General features: G+C 42.5%; 1 long non-coding RNA gene across 1 annotated transcript in view; it reads left to right on the forward strand.

Annotated features, from left to right (window-relative positions):
- The window catches only part of LOC136837367 (uncharacterized), a 14,093-nt gene extending 3,453 nt beyond the window's left edge, over positions 1–10,640 (forward strand). The window contains exons 2-3 of the long non-coding RNA XR_010852668.1: positions 7,735–7,971; positions 8,644–10,640. This is a non-coding gene — a long non-coding RNA (uncharacterized lncRNA). The remainder of the gene's footprint in view (positions 1–7,734; positions 7,972–8,643) is intronic.
- The last annotated feature ends 6,906 nt before the right edge of the window (positions 10,641–17,546 follow it).

A 17,546-nucleotide genomic window follows, 5' to 3' on the forward strand; every position in this document is an offset into this window, starting at 1 on the left:
GATGATTGAGCTTGAAAGAAAATGGGAAGTCACCAAAGAAAACAAGCTCAGCGGAGACTTAATTAATGGCGCGCGAAACACTATCCTGGCACCCGATGGGTAGGTAAACCTCGAGTCGCGAAGTCGCGTTTAACTGCATGAAGGAGGGATATCGCGTCCATGCTCGCTCGCTGACCCCTTACTGGAGGGGGTACTTTTCGCGTCAATCGCCACTTTCGTGCGCCGTGTGGTTCGCTAGTGGCTGGTGGTGAAGATGCGACCGACGAGTCAGCACGCTCAAACGCTGGTTACAGCGCGTGTTTAGGCCGCTAAGAGCGTTTTGGAGAAATCCTGGAGCCAAGACTGAGTCGCCGTGTGGTCCGCTAATGGCTCCAGGATACTCCGGGGTCACCACTGTGAGGTGTCAAAGAAACGAGCAGGTAAAGTTACTGCTGCTGGCCACAGATCAGGCAGCTTATATTGCGGCCGACTGGCAGGGCAAGTGGAGACAATGGAATTGACTGTGACCTGAGGTCGAACAATAAACAATAATATGCAGTGAACAGTACAAATTACAACACAAAACATACAGAGCTACAATATGGATACAGTCTTGATGCCTGTGAATGAAAAACATGTGATACACAATGTGTGACATTCGTATAAATACCATAAAGTAAAAATGATTAAAATGCGTGACCTGGCACGTTTTAGGCGTGACTAATTGAGCTTGAAAATGGAAGTCACCAAAAATAAGCTCGAAAGCGGAGACTTAATTAATGGCGCCGCCGAAACACTATCCTGGCGCCGATGTGGTGACTTTACAATACTAGGCTATCTTCGCTGTGGAGTTTTAGGGGTGAGTGCATAATGTTACTGATTTATCGATCAAAATATGATCAATTCCATGATTCTGCTTAGTCAAAGGTTATTTAGATGTTTCGCAACCTCATGGACATTGTTTGAGCAGTATTAGGTTGTGAGAGAGGTGCGAATTAACGAGCAGGAAGACAAGTACTGCTGGTTTATAGATGTTTGATGTTGTTTCAGATTTAGCTGGCCTTGTGCCAGTGCGGGCTCTTGCTCTGAGAGCAACCCGTAACTCTATGTTGATGATGAGTCTGTGAGATGGGTAGGTTAGATGAAAACTTTATTATGATGCATGAAGGTGATTTTGGTGGGGATGATTTTGAAGTGAAAAGATTAAACAGGCTAGTTGCAACCTCTTTGAACCCTAAGGTACCCATCAGATGAGGATAAAAGCATGATAGCAGTGAGTGTTAGCTAGTGGGAGAGGCCAACAAATGGGGAAAAAGAACTACTTTAGTAGGCACAGGTAGCTAGTATGCTAGCTCGTGATGATCTAAAGCCATATTCCTTGTCCGGTCCTAATTCTTGTGTGTGTGTATGTGTTTTGTGCATTTGTTGGGTGTTGATTGTAGTGGATGAAAGGTGATTTTGATAGGGGAGAGTGATTGCTAAAGGAGTCAGCAGTTAGAGATGAGATGGAGTGGCTTTTGATTTGTTGTCTGGTTTAAAGTAGGGGTCCAGGTCTGTTGTGTCTGGTTTAAGAATTGGGAAGGGGGCAGGTGGTTAAAGGTATGGATTCTTTAGAGTTACCGTGGTGGTGGGTAGAACATAGGAAGCCTCTGCAAATTCATGAATGTTTGCCAGTATGTGCTTTGTTATTTGGGTAGCTGTTCTTTCATTTCCTTCATATCTTGTTCTTAACTGTTCTGTTTTCTGTACAGTCAAGAAGAGTAGTGTTCCAGGGGTTCTTCTGGGGACTGTTTCACAGTATGCATGGTTGGAGGTTGTCTACTATTGTTTGCCATGTGCATTGGTATCCTAGCCTTAGCCTATGGATTATGACTGCTAGGGCTCGTGACATGTCTTTCGTTATATTGTGTGGTTTTGGTTTACAGTGTCCATGTACCATTTGGTTTGAGCCACAAAAGCAGCTCTTCTGATTTGCTTTCTTCCTGCAGTTGGCAGTGTGCTGCTGCCTTGTTTTCAGTTGTGTGAGCAGGGGTGATTTTGATACTAATGTTGCTGTGTAGCAACCCACTTTTTGCTAAAAGAATCTGCTTCTTCGTTTCCTTGGATTCCCACATGGCTCGGAATCAGTTTAGTGTTATTTTGCTTGTTCCTATTTTGATGGGCTTACGATTGCCCTTATGCTTGATAAGTCTGATGTTTTCTTTTTGCTTTTCCTTTTGTTATAGCCTGCATTGCTCCTTTTGAGTCAGTATGAATTGTTGTGTTTCCCTGCCTATGCTGAGAGTCTTCTAGAGCTTTTGTAATGGCAATTAGTTCAGAGAGCCTCCAGCATCCTTTGAGGGTTGTTGAGTGGACACCACCTGCTGCTGCCGGGATGCTGAGATTTACTGATCCATCCGTAAAATATTCATTTGTGGCTGTAGTTTTCCTGATTGCCTCTTGGGCTGCTAGCCTTAGCTGTTGAGCAGTGCATGCTTCGTTACTTGCAGGGAGGATTGTAAAGTTTATTTTGAATAGTTCAGGCTCCTGGGTGCTTGTACTTTGTACTGTGTGATTGGCATGTCTTTTATTGCGGCAGCATGATTTTGCATTTCTACTCTCCTTAAAGCTGCTAGGAGGTCGCCAGCATATGTCTTGGGGGGGTCTAGTTCCTCGTGAAGCTCAATGTTTTTCTTGATTTCTCTCTTGAGTGGGTGGTTTATTGATGAAGTGACCCGCTTATAAAGCAGCGTGCGGACGTCTGCGTATGCGCAGAGACTGCGGATACAAAAATTTACGAGTGACCTGAGGTCAGACTATTTCTCTACACAAAACAGGACAGGTACATACAGAAAACATGATGATTAACAATAGCTGGTTGGACATAAAAATACTCTGACACATATACGTGGTACAAGGGCAAATGAACAGGTAATAAATATACAATTCACAATAATGATAATAAGATTGTGTTCATCCAACCTTCGGTTGCATGTGAAGGCACGCAAAACGGGATGTTCATCATAGAGAACCCGTTGAACAGGGGACTTCAATCTCCCCACAGGCGTATTAGGTAACGTCTGATCAAAGCAGTATCTGCTGGGGCAGCAGAGGCGGCCCTGCCTTCTCAATGCCAGCTGCGGGGGGGGTTGTTCGTCTTCTTCGGTACCCTGTGGATGGGTGTGTTGGGTTGCCCTCCTGCCTGGTCCCGGGGCCTTCCGGGGCCACCCACGAGGTTTTCTTGCGGACAGGGTGGGCTGTGGGGGCGCCACCTCTTACGGGGCGGGCTTTGGGAAATGCCCCCGTCGTCTTCCTGCAGATATGCAGGCTTGAGGCGGTCTATCGATACCCAGTCTTCCTTCCCCTGGATGGCCACCCAGAAATGCCTTCTTGTTCCTCTCAGAGTACGAGGAAGGCCCCCTGTAAGGAGCTTGGCTAAAAAAAGGTGGACATACGGCGCCGTCCCTGACGAAGACGTGGTGGCAGAAGGACAGAACGAGAGGCATGAGAGGGCGACGTCCCTGTCAGTATGGCCATGCCTGCCGGCGGGGCAGACTTACCAAACCTGTTGCGGAGCCTCTGGATGTTGTTAAGTGATCCAGGTCCTCTGAGTGATTCCTGTGACTACGAGGTCTCCCGAAGACCTTTTCTGCTGCAGACAGGTCGCCGTTGGCTCTGGGGCGATCCTCAGCCGAGGAGAACCCAGGGCAGCTGGTACTTCCAATTCCGGAGGTGCAGCGAGGCCATGAGGGACGCCTTTAGGGACCTGTGGAACCTTTCCACCATTCCATTGGCTGCGGGGTTGTAGGCGGTGGTGCTGTGGTGAGTATTCCCCAGCAGGCGTGCCAGGGTGGTCCACAGCTCAGACAGGAAGGCGGGGCCTGTAAGTGGTTATATGGTCAGAACACCGAACCGGCTGATCAGCTGGAGAGGAGCCTCTGTGCATGCACTGGAGGTGGCTTCTTCCATGGCGTAACTGGGCCACCTGGTGGAGCGATCGACGACTGTTAGAAGGTATCTGCTCCTCTGATGGGGGAAAGAGGACGACTTCGTTGATGTGGATTGCCTGAAACGTCTCCCCAGCTGGGGAAAGTCGCCCACCCCCGATTCAGTGTGCCACCCTACTTTGCTGGCCTGGCACTGTATGCACTGCCTTGCCCAGGCCGTCGCATCCTTCTGTATGCCATACCAGATGAACTTCTCCGCCAGCAGCCTGACTGTCGTTCTGCTGGAGGGGTGGGATAGTCCGTGGATGACGTTGAAGACCAGCTGACGACGGGAGGCGGGCACCAGTGGGCGGGGGTGGCCAGTGATTACGGCGCTCAGCAGTGTTGGCCCTCCAGGGCTGAGGGGCACGCCCTTCCACTTCAGCGACATGATGGCGGTGCGGTAAGCTGGAGTCTCTGGGTCAGCGGCTTGTTCATGGGCGAGGCCCTCATAGTCGATCCCGAGCTGCACTGCATCGATTTTGATCCTCGAGAGGGCATTGGCTACTGAGTTGTTCTTGCCGGTGAGGTACTTGATGGTGCAGGTGAACTCTGTGATGGCTGCGAGGTACCGCTGCTGCCTGGAGGACCATGCATCCCTCAGCTTCTTGAAGGTGTGGACCAGTGGCTGGTAGTCTGTCCAAACTGTGAAGGGCGTACCATCTGAAGTGGCGTACCGCCTGGAACACCGCGAAGAGTTCCCTGTCGAAAGTGCTGTAGCAGGACTCGGTGGGGCGGAGTTTTCTGCTGAAGAAGGCGATGGGCTGAGGGGCTCTGTTGATGACTTGCTCCAGGACGGCCCCGCAGGCGACGTTGCTGGCGTCCGTTGTCAGCTGGAGGGGAGCGCTGGGGTCCTGGTGGGCCAAAGCTGTTGCCTCGGTGACGGCCTTAAAGTCAGGCAGAAGGCCCTTTGCTGGTCGGGACCCCACTCTAAGGTCTTCGGACAGCCCTTAAGGATCTCTGTCAGGGGGGCCATGGTGTGCACGATCCCTGGGGTGAATCTCCTGTAGTAGTTGACCATTCCGAAGAAGTCTTGTACGTCCCTGACGGAGGTAGGGGTGGGGAACCTGACGACGGCCTCGACTTTCGATGAAACTAGGCGGATGCCTTCTGGGGATATCTCGTGGCCTAGGAATTCCATCTTATCGATGCCGAAGGTGCACGTATCGAACCTGACGATGAGGCCACTCTCCTGCAGGCACTGCAGGACCTTCCGGATGTGCCGTAGGTGTTCCCTGTGGGATCTGGAAAACGTTAGGGTATCATCGACGTAGCAGACACAGAAGTTCAGTTCCCCCAGGATGCTGTCCATCAGCCTCTGAAAGGTCGCCCCTGCGTTCCTCAGGCCGAAGGTGGAGAAGATGAAGATGTAGGACCCGAAAGGCATGACGGTGGCGGTTTTGGGGTTGTCCTCTGGAGCTACTGGTACCTGAAAGTATGATTTCAAGAGATCTAACTTTGAGAATATTTTATTACGTGGAAGGAGTCCGTTGGGTCCTGCATGTTTGGTAGAGGGTAGTAGTTGGGTTCTGTAGCGAGGTTGAGCTGCCTCGCTAGTGCCATGGGTCTCCAGAGTGCCGTCCGGCTTTCATGCATGTGAAGGGGAGGCCACATGTAGCAAGCTTTCTTGGCCTCTGAAGGTGCTGTGGAAGCCTCCGGAACTTTGTGTCGAAGTCCTCTTGTCTTGATGTGATGATATATCCATGTTTGGCAGGGCCCGGGCACCTGACAAAGCTCGGGTTTGAACACCTCCGGGAATTCCTTCAGGAGGGAGCCTTACTGGTGTGGAGTGAGGGAACAGATTGTGGGCTCCCTGGGGCCTGGCGACAAGGGCAGGAACTGGCAGGACTCGGTGTCCAGCAGGCGCTTGCAGCTGACGTCGACTGCCAGTCCGAAGTGTGCGAAGAAGTCCGCACCCAGGAGCGGGGTCCTAACGTCTGCGACGATGAGGTTCCACCTGTACCTCCGGCCAAGGATGGAGAACGACAGGAGCCTGGTGCCGTGGGAGAGGATGGGGGACCTGTTGGCGGCCATCAGGGAGGCAGCCAGGTCTGGCAGACGTCTGCGGTCCTCTCTGGAAGGCAGGAACACTGACCGCATGGCCCCAGTGTCGATCAGCATCATCTTGCCGGAGATAGTGTGGCAGATGTAGAAGCCTACTGGTGCAGGGCCCCTGGGTGTTTCGGATGCTGCTGCCATGGTGGCCTGTGAGGGTGGTGGCCGCCGCTTCCCCAGTTTTTTGGAGGGGAGAAAAGGCAGGGGCTTCGCAATTTTGGGCAGCTTTACCGAACCTCTAGTGGTAATAGCAAAGCCCCGGCCTTTCCTTCTTCTGCTGGTGAGGTGGCCTTCTCCTGTCGACGGCGTTGATGCCCTCTGTGGTGGGGTCCTCCGGCTGGAGGTAGTTGATGGGGAGTGCGGGTGTAGATGCCTGCTTTGATGCCCTCGTGGAGTCCATCAGCTACTGCTCCACTTTGATCAGGTCCTCGACTGGCAGGGTGTATGGTTCTATGATCTGCCCACGGACCTGCCGCAAGAGGATCTCCCTCGACAGGCTAATCTCTTTGTACCTGCTGCTGCTGGGGAGGAGGAGGAGGCCCTGGAGGGCATGCCACATCTCCAAGAGGTTCGTGTCCTGCCGGGGGTTGATGGCAAGGTCGAGGGCGCGGGTGGCTTTCTTGGAGACCGGCAGGGAGCAGGTCTCGAAGAGAGTGGCCTTCAACTCCTGGAAGATGGCAGGCCTCGTCATTGTCGTCACCCACGTGGCAACCTTATTGTATATCTCCTCCGGTAGGGCGTTGATGGCGATGTTCACCTTCAACACCTCGTCGGTCAGGCCTGCCACCCTGAATTGCCCCTTGACCCTGTAGAGCCAGGACTCTGGGTTCTGATGGGTGAATGGCAGCAGCTTTATGTTGAGGGCCGCCCTTGGTTGGTCCGTCAGGAGGGGCATCGCGCGGGGAGTGGGCGCCGGCATGGAGGAGCGCACGGGAGTGGGTTGCGCGAGGGAGACGTCTAACCTTCGAGAAGTTTGTGGTAATTTGTATGTGGGTGGGATGTCTGTGTCCATGCTCATTCCGCACTCTCACTTGGAGTGTGAGGGAACACTCGCGTCAATACACGCTTGGGAGCGTGGTGTTTGGGTCCGCTAATGACGCGGGTGATTTGCCGACGGGGGTCGGTAACTCCCGAACACTTTGTTAGAGCACCGTAGTTAGTCCGTTAGGGGCATGGGTTGGTTCATCGGGCCAAGACTAAGTCGCTGTTTGGGTCCATTAATAGCTCTAGGGACAGACCACTTCGGGGTCACCACTGTGAGAGAGGTGCGAAATAATGAGCAGGAAGACAAGTACTGCTGGTTTATTGATGAAGCGACCCGCTTATAAAGCGGCGTGCGGACGTCTGTGTATACGCAGAGACCATGGGTACAAAAATTTACAAGTGACCTGAGGTCAAACTATTTCTCTACACAAATCAGGACAGGTACATACAGAAAACATGATGATTAACAATAGCTGATTGGACATAAAAATGCTGTGACACATATACATGGTTCAAGGGCAGATGAACAGGTAATAAATATACAGTTCACAATAATGGTAATAAGATTGTGTTCATCCGGCCTTAGGTCGCATGTGAAGGCACCTTAAAAAACCAGATGTTCATCATAGAGAACCCGTCTTGTATTGCATGAGCAACTCATTGAAACTTGCGCAAGTTTTTCAAGGATATGTTAGGTCTAGTCCAATATTAGGTAACACTTCAGTCAATAAAAAATAAACAACTTTTCCAGGTGAAGTTCCCAGATGTATTGTGTTTAGCAGCGGCTGCTTGCAAGACAGGAGAACAAGGTGTGATTGGAGTCATTTGATAACATTCAAATGCAGAATCAAGTGTTAAAACGAAGCTTTATCCATCTGGAAGTAGGCTAATCAGTTCCATCCGAAGAGACAGTTTTCCTAACTGAACTTACTGAAGCTAGTTACTGGTACCAGGGGCATGTGGAGCAGTTTTACCTCCCAGACCAAAGGTAAGAGACAAGTAAAAGTTTACTTTAAATCATTATGTATCACATTTTGGACATGGAAATATAAAGTTATATTTAATACCAGCATCTCACTCCCATGAGCGATGTGTTCAGTACCAGCCCCATTAGTAAGAGTGGTAAAACATAAAAGACGGTAAATGTCATCAACAGTAAATTTGCGATAAATTTGACCTTGAGTTTCGTACAAATTATGGTAATGAAACTGAAGATCACTGCATAAAAAATCCAATCTCAAGTAATAGTTAAAAGTAAATTGATACCAAAATATGTTTGCTCAGATAGAACTTGAAATGCATTCCATCATTTCACTCTCATAATTTTTGACACACTAAATTAGATCAGGGTAAGATGATGGTTTGCCCCCAGTTCATGGTGGACCTGGCATCATAGGTTAGGGATAACCAGTTAGGAAACCTTGCTGTATTTGATCCTGTGACATACAGTGCTTTAGGCCAGGTCAGGTTAGGTGGGAGGGTTCAGATGGCGCAAAGACCACTTGTCAGGTAGGATCTTGTGCCATAGGTTAGGTTAGGTTAGACTAGATTAGTGGGGGTCCTTGTGCACTAATTGGCTTTGTAACTGATACAGATTATAGAAATTGGATTTTTTTTCAAACGCTTACCTTGTGATGCTTATATTTTTTAACCATTCCAGTTCATGCAAGATCTGAGTTTCCCACCGGGATCACCCACACTTATCATAAACAGGGCTCTTGGGAAGATAATAACGAATAATTTTGACCAACCAGAATGGTCAGAAATGAATAAAATGAGATGAAAAGTGAAAAAATATATGTATATCATAATTTAAGATTTCATATTTACCAATTTTCATATATTATGTGGACTAACCTAACAATTCCAACCCAATCATTTTGAAGGACAAATGATTGTCTGCAGTTATTCCCCATGCCTAAGAGGAGTCATTATACATTTCAGATTTCTATTCCTTCAGTTACTGGAATTTTGTACAAAATAGTGTTTTCCGAAATGTCCAGTGTGGGTCTTGAAATGCTGAATAATGTTAGTAAAGAAAATATGGTTTATACTATTTTAAGTTTTTTTTTTTTTGAATGGTTGACGTTATTTACTCTGACTTTTATCCAACTAGAAGACTCAAATTGCCATAATGTCTTACAAAGTATACCAACTGTGGTCCATCATGCAGGGTAGATTTGGTTGACATCAGTAATGATTGGTGAATTTTTCTTGAAAAAGTGATCCAATATATCCAGTGGTCGAGTGATTTTGGCGCTTTTACTAATCAAGTGTGAAGGGCAAGCGAATAATTTAAATACTCAGTGATAAAATATGATTACTGTACTTTGTACTTTTTCCAAATTCATTGTCGTTGTTTCAAGTAGTTTAATAAATTTTGTATTTCACACAATGATGTATAATGATAACTTCCAGCACCCTGAGTTAGGCTAGGTTTAGGTTAAGGAAAGTTAGGTCAGGATGCATCCCCATATTTCACTCTTAACTACAGCATTTTAGTATAAGTTGTAGGAGTTTGTTGCTCTAGGTATCCTTTGATTAATGGGCCTTAGGCTAGGTGAGGGTGCATTCCATTATTTCCCTCCATGACTACAACACTTAAGGTCAGATTAAGTTTTGGGGTTCCAGGTTTTCTGTGATAAAGGAGCTCTAGGTTAGATTAGCATAACCTTAGGTTAGCTGAAGATCTTTCCCATACTTCAACTTTGTACTTTGTAATTTGCTTAGTGATAGCTACTAATTGCACCTGAATCTGTTGAGATTTATTCACCGCTTGCTACCAATTGCACCAGAATCTGTTGAGATTTATTCACCGCTTGCTACCAATTGCACCAGAATCTGTTGAGATTTATTCACCGCTTGGCTGAAACAGTAGTCACAATCTCATGTAGTATTCGTGTCTTCTTTATATTTATAGTGATAAAATATTATTTAGAGCCAAGCAGTGAACAAAATATTAGTGGGGTTGGTCAACAATTAAAAGCATTAAAGTACATGGCACACAGTGATTTGGAGTGCATTAGGAAGTTAAGCAAGAATCTACATAACCTTGTCTATTTATTGTCTACCACCCACTACTTGTACTAAGGTTGCCCATAACAGAAGAATGACATGACATAACCATCATATCTTCACCAACTTACAATTTTTTGAGATCACACTTTCAAAAGAAATGAGACAAGTATAGCAAGGATTCATTGAGAATCATGGTGAGCCATTGTTTACTGTAGAGGGAAACGAAATATTAACATCAAATGAACCGTTTTCTCCAACTGTCACATTATTCAAGAAAGTACCTTTTAGTCTTAAGCAAGAAACATTAATAACAAGTTGCTCAAGTAGTTTTCAGATACACTGGGACACACTAGCATATTTAAATTGATAGAATCAATAGGTTATAGCTTCAGTAAAGTGCAGAACTAAAGTGCAACAATGGAGCAATCCATTTCTTCCCGATTTGCTCACGAACCATCACGCTATGATTAATGGGAAAATCCCAGATTCGATCCAGACACCACAGTGGAATGGCAGATCTCGAATACATTGTTTCCTTGGAATAGACCGGCTTTGAATAACCCATTGTTGGTGGTGTTTTGTGAATGACTTTGGTATAAAATGATTCGTACAGTTCATTGGCTAAATTCTCACCGTGGAGAGTGAGATTGATAACGTTATTTCCAACGTTATTGGAAAATGCAAATTTCCAGGAAACGCTTTCCAATGCTATTGATAATTGTCTAATATGTAATGTAACAGTAAATAATGCTTGAAATAAACTCCCGTGTAGCATATGGATTGTAGTGGGTGTTTCGTGGTATAGGTAGGGCAGTTATTGTTGAGTGTGAAGAAATAACCTATTATCTTAGACGAATTAAAAAAACTAAATATTAAAATTGGAAATGAAAAAAATATATCTGAAGGAGCTGGGATTATTTTCCCAGCGAAAACCAATAATAATGATGATAATTTTTTTACCACAATTTTATTGTTTTCAACATTAATCATCAATAAAATAGTTACTCCCGTCTGTAGTGCTTTCACCACTGTTCGTAAATAAACAAAATATTAAATATAAAAAAGTAAATTATAATATTTTGTTAAGGTGAGTGCCGCACTTTGATCCTTACGTAGGTGCAAAAAAATTAACTCTAGGCGTATTGAGAGAGAGAGAGAGAGAGAGAGAGAGAGAGAGAGAGAGAAGAGAGAGAGAGAGAGAGAGAGAGAGAAATGAAGGAAATCCAATAAGTGGTGTCTGGTGACCCAAAAGTATTTATAGTTAGGATGCTGGGTTAGTAAAGGCCTGCTGTTATGTAGGGACCACCGAACCTGTGGTTTTCAAACTCTCATTCCCCCATCATTGTTTCTAGTTTGGGTATTTTGACTCTGGAATTGTCAAGGTTATACGAAGTCAAAGCCCCAAGAATTATAGCAGGTTTTTAAAAGGAGGCAATAAAGGATTAGATAGGACCATATTCTTGTTTGAAATCCAAATACACGTAAAATATTCATACAGCTATGCACAAATTCAAATGACAGCGTGCATTATACTTCAAGGGTTATATAAAGGATATTTTCAAGTTGTCCACGAATTCGAATTCCAATATTTCAAGGGTTTTGTCACTGAAATTGGGATAGTCCCATTACTGTTCATCTGCCAATATCTCAAGGGATTTACCTAGGATTTTGGGATTCTCCCCAGATATGAATAGGATTGCTATGTGTTAGAATGTCAGGATTTCCACAGGTTTTATCACGAGTAAGAAGTTTCCTAAGTGATCGAGTGTCATTAGTAGAAGGATTTTATCACTTACATTAGGATGGTTCTCAAGTGTTCAAATGTCAATATTTGATCCTTTGATCCAACACACACATATATATATATATATATATATATATATATATATATATATATATATATATATATATATATATATATATATATATATATATATATATATATATATATATATATATATATAATATAGATATATATATAAAGTCTATATATATATATATATATATATATATAATATAGGATACATATATATAAATATAAGTATATATATATATATATATATATATATATATATAGTGTATTATATATATATAATGATAGGATGACAAGGCAGAAAGTCCAATATATATATATATATATATATGTATATATATATAAATATAATGGATATATGATAATATATATATATATATATAATAGGATATATATATATATATAGTATATAATATATATATATATATATATATATATATATATATATATATATATATATATATATATATATATATATATATATATATATATATATATAATGGATAGGATGACAAGGCAGAAAGTCCAAGTAGGCTATATTTCACAGAGGATCGAATAGGAATGCATACAGTAAATCAGTTTGATTGTTACTTTTGGCCAATAATACTAAACCTTTCATTTTTAATTTCAGTTTTATGTATTTTGGCATGATTGCATATATTGGATATTACAGGGTTGGACACCCTGCTCCTCACTACTGTAGTGTACTAACCACCCCCACCCCCTTCCCCATGGAAGTCAATTCGTAATCGTAGTAACTCCGACATAAGTCCCCGAATCATATCCTGCGGAACTCATATTTATAAGTCATATTAAACGTCATGCAAGGCCCTGGGCAGTCCTTAAACCGGACGAGAGCGCCAATAATCCGTGAGTTTTTAGGAATTAGCCTAACATCAAAAGCAGCAAAAGTGTTTGCTTGGGGCCTTGGGGGAACTCCCTTCTAAATGGTTTGTCTATGGTATAAGACAGACTACCTTAAAACTTCATGTAAGGAACAGTAAGGACCGTAGCCAGTTGAGAAACCTGTTATTATGAAATTTATTCAGGGCTTTGTAAACTACCTTTTTAGGAAAGCAGTTTTTATTATCGTAGTCTAGGAAAAGGAGGATCTCCCCATGCAACCAAATATGTAAAACTGACATTAAAAATGAAAGCCTGACAATTATTGGCCAAAATAAAAATCAAAACTAAACTACTTGCCCAAGAATTTTATACACAGTCTTCCTCTGCTCAGTTGTTTTTATTTTGATGTTTGATTTTTTTTCCTTTCACCTTACTTTGTTGTTGTTTCCAGTTCTGTTCTGTACTTTGTACCAGCAGGCTAGTGAATAGTGCTCTTGTGTATATAATCGTTAAATATTTTGATATTCTGTGATCCGTATTCTGTGGAATTTATGTCACAGGGGTGAATCTTTCGTAAGTTTTAATTGCATTTTCGGGTTGTTATGTCTTTATTAACAGCGCCTTTAATTCAGTTTTATTTTGTAAATTTTTCCAAAATATATTTGTTAATTCTGTAGAAATTCACTGACGTAAATAAAATTGACACAGCGTTGGAATAAAATTAGAATACTGCCTATACAGAGAGAGAGAGAGAGAGAGAGAGAGAGAGAGAGAGAGAGAGAGAGAGAGAGAGAGAGAGACTAAATATACATCAAGTAACTGCATGAATGCATGTGTAAGCATAAAACTACTGTATAAACGCTAGTACAGAGTCATCTCATAGATACTGAAACTAACTTCCAATCTGTCACACAAGCGACCTGTAGCGAAAGCAGAGAAAGAGACTTACACGAATTGCCTTCATATCTGAATGTCAAAACCATCACCACTTTGAACGGGAAGCTTCCAGCACGCTATAATAAAACATTCCCTCCACCCCTTCATCATCATCATCGTCATCAGCATCACTATCACTAGCACCATCGTTTGTGAACAAACAGAATATGCAGTGTAGGTGACTTTCCGCTCCCTCCTGGAGCGATGTCAGTGATAAAGATGATGCCAATGTGGTAATGGAATATTTTACTCTTAATTATCATCATTGGCGTGAAATCTCCACAGAGATTATATTTGCCACCTCTATGAATATAAATGAGACAGGGCGCGAAAAAAAGGGCGCCACAAGGCAGAAGGGGTGAAGGGTGGAGGGAAGGAGGGCAGGAGAGAGAGAGAGAGAGAGAGAGAAAGGCTATTCTCTTTCTCCTCTCTCTCTCTCTCTCTCTCATAACATACATTTAGAATGATGTCTCAGTTTCGTTTGCATATCATGGACAACATAATCAGGAATAAACATACATACATACACATTTACGTCAAGAATCAGAAGTGCGTGAATTAAGGGTTTTAAATACCTTATCAGTGCATTAAACAGCACATTTTATAAACATACGCCGCAGAAGTCGTATAATTTAAGAGTAGAGCTCGTCAGTATCATCGATAATCACACACACACACACACACACATCGTTTTTATTCACTTTTTACACACTACACACAGGAAGAAATGTATTCAATTTGGTTTTTAGCATGAAATTACCTTCATGTCTTATTGTTATTAGGTTATTATGGACGTCCCCACTGATCATTGCTTATACACACACACACACACACACACACACACACATATATATATATATGGATCATTTCCATGTGCAAGTCACTGGGCGAATTTAAAGCTGAAAGGGGAAGCTTTATGCAACCAACCAGGCGAGAAAGGTTTCGTTAATCCCAGACAGAAATTCTGTAATGATTACGTCAATGCATTTGTAATATCAGGAACGTTTTTACTGAATCTGTATGTTATTATGCATTATATATTACTTCTTGTACTTATGGAAGCGGTGATTCTTGCTACATACGCGTAAGGTTAACACAGTTCTTTCCGTATTGAAGTGTGCTTGAAACACCATTGCATAAACCGCTCATTTTTAAGTAGATTAGTTTTCGTTGCCTAAATAAGATACAAGGGCATAATAATATAATATAAAAAATATTTTAGTTGAGAAAGTTTTTCCGACAATGTTTGACAAGTGACATATTTCAGCGAAATGGTTTCATTAGGTGAAGTGCTGCGTCTAGATAGTTTTGCCTTTCTGAGATGAGGAAAAACACTTCCGTTAACAATATACTGCACTGTAATAGCTCAGCTACATTTCCATAGTTTTATCTTGGCAGGAGGTGGATTTGTTTCTGTTAGCATAGGCTGAGGATATGATTGTATGCAGACGATATTTTGAAGAAGTGAGAATTGTAAAGCAAGGCAGGTAGTAGGATATGTGCAAAAGACTGGAAGGAAGCTTGGCGTCTGTGGAAGCCATAGTTAGATTGTATGGATGAATTGTTGAGCCAACTCTACTTAGTGAAGTGTGTGCATGTTTCATTTCACTTTGTTTGGTTTTATGTACAGCCCTCTCTGGCGGGCCCTTGTACGTTTTCAAAATAAGGTGCTTCTTATATTTTATAATTATCTTTCAGTGTTTTCTCGTCAATATCGTAGCTCCTGCAGAATAGGAGAGTCTGTGGTTCTTTTTTTTTTTGTATTAAATTGCATAGATTATTAGTCAAGGCCATGATCCGTATTATTTTTTACCTTTGACACATATTCTTTATATACTGTGCACTTATTGCCATCATATGTTTTATGTTTAGTATCACTATGGACTTTCTTTACACAATTTTTACACTTGAAGATGTTGCTAGCACATTCATTTGATTTGTGATTTTCACCACATCTAGGGCAAGCTTGGTCATTTCTACAATTTGTTGCGCTGTGACCAAATTCCTGACATTTATAGCATTGATAGGGCATGCAACAGTCGTATACTTTGCAACGGCTATACAGTGTACACAATTTGTCACCTCTATCACAGATAGTCTTTCGTATTTGTGGTGTGCATTTGATGATATAGTGTTTATATTTGTCATCTTTGGCTATCGTTTCCTTTACAATTTTCAGGCCGTCATTTTCAGAAATGAGGCTACCGATCCATGGATTTTTCTTTACAATGTTATCGACAATGTCATCTTCATCCTTCGGGACATAGACTACTTCTATTTTTGGTTGAAGTTTACCCTTCTCATTTACTGATATATTGCTGATTTTCTGAATCTTCATTTTTGCCTTTTCTAAGTTTTTCCTGTCTGGAAATCTTACAAATATGTGTCCACCTCTTGTTGTTTTAACCTGTTCAACTGGCGCCGTTATTTGACTTATAGTTTGTCTCTTTTCATTTGCTGTTTTGCTCTCTTCGTTTGGTAGATTTGATCAGAAGCACTTTTTTTGTCTTTAATGATTCAGCATAAGTTTTGTCCATGTTTGTCATGGTCTTGACATCTTTATCAACATTGTCAATTTTGTTTTGGATTTCATCTACAGTATGTTGATCTTTACGTCACTAGTTTTCAGAGCCGAATCCTGAATCAACTTTGTTAATATCTCTGTGTTTTCTATTATTTCTTCAAGTTCATCTTCAATGAGTGTTTTGTGTGTTCTTTGTTCAGGCCTCGTGCAATTATTACAGATGTACAATGCGTTATCACTACGAAGTATGGGTGTGTATCTGACCTTGATACCTGAACATTCATAGTGGAATCATGCGTCACACGTTTCACAGGAAGTTCCTTCATCAGCAACTTCTCCAGAGCAATGTCCTTGGGTTGCTGACTCTCTCTCGATTTGAGTTGACTCATCCTTCTCCAGTGTTTTATTTAGTGCTCCATCTTTACATGCTGCTTCGATAATTATGAGACGATGTTCGTATGATAGTTTGATCTTCCCTTTACTTGATTCAATTTCTACAGTATTTATTTTCTCTTTTACCTTCCTCTTCGTATTCACTTTGAACATCTCGCAAGTCAGGCACTTTTCAGAGCATTTCACAGACATGTCTTACCCGCACGAAAGCTACCTTTATGAATATAAAAAAGACTGAAGTTATTAAGATGAATTATCTGCTTAGTATGTATGGAATAAAAATACATGAAGGGGGCTAACAATGTTGAGGCAAGCAGTAGTAGTAAAAGGGCTAGCGTAAGTGAAAAAATGGACCAGTACGATTTAGATGGTTGGGTCATGTCATGTGGAAAGATTGGAGGATGATAAGTCGGTTGAAAGTGTACAATGCATAAGTGCTAGGAGCAGGAGCATACAAGCACGGTGGTTAATGGAGAAAATTTACCTTGACCCAATTTACACCTGTCATTTACTCTCATATAAGAGCAAGTTCTCCTAGAGAGCTATGTGAGAGTCGAGCAGTATGACTGAGTCGTCTCATTAAACTAATTTATGGTTATGATGTATTATTCGCAAGCATAAATGATGCTGTATTCTTAGACATAAACCACGGAGTAAGAATTCTGTCCACGTTTCCCTTGCTTTGAGAGCTGATTCTGTAATGAACGAGGGTCCTAATTAGACATCCTCTTGTGCCACCCCCTCCCCCCAAAAAAAAACCGGTGCATAATTCTTCGCAAGGCTCATTAAAGATAGAGAATGCTAATGATTATGCCTCTAGAAATTCGAGAGACTTCCAAACAAAATTATTTTTGCCGTCCACGAAATTATACGATGATGGGAGTGTCATATGTAAACGTTATTTACACCGGTGATTTGGGGAACAAATTTCAACTCATTCATCCTCGTTAGCAATTTAGTGTTTCCTTTAGTCATTCATGTAGAATTTCAAGATGTAAATTTTTTTACGAATATTAATTGGCGATCTCTGAAG

This window comes from Macrobrachium rosenbergii, chromosome 59 (assembly GCF_040412425.1).
Source record: "Macrobrachium rosenbergii isolate ZJJX-2024 chromosome 59, ASM4041242v1, whole genome shotgun sequence".
NCBI classification, from domain to species: Eukaryota; Metazoa; Arthropoda; class Malacostraca; order Decapoda; family Palaemonidae; genus Macrobrachium; species Macrobrachium rosenbergii.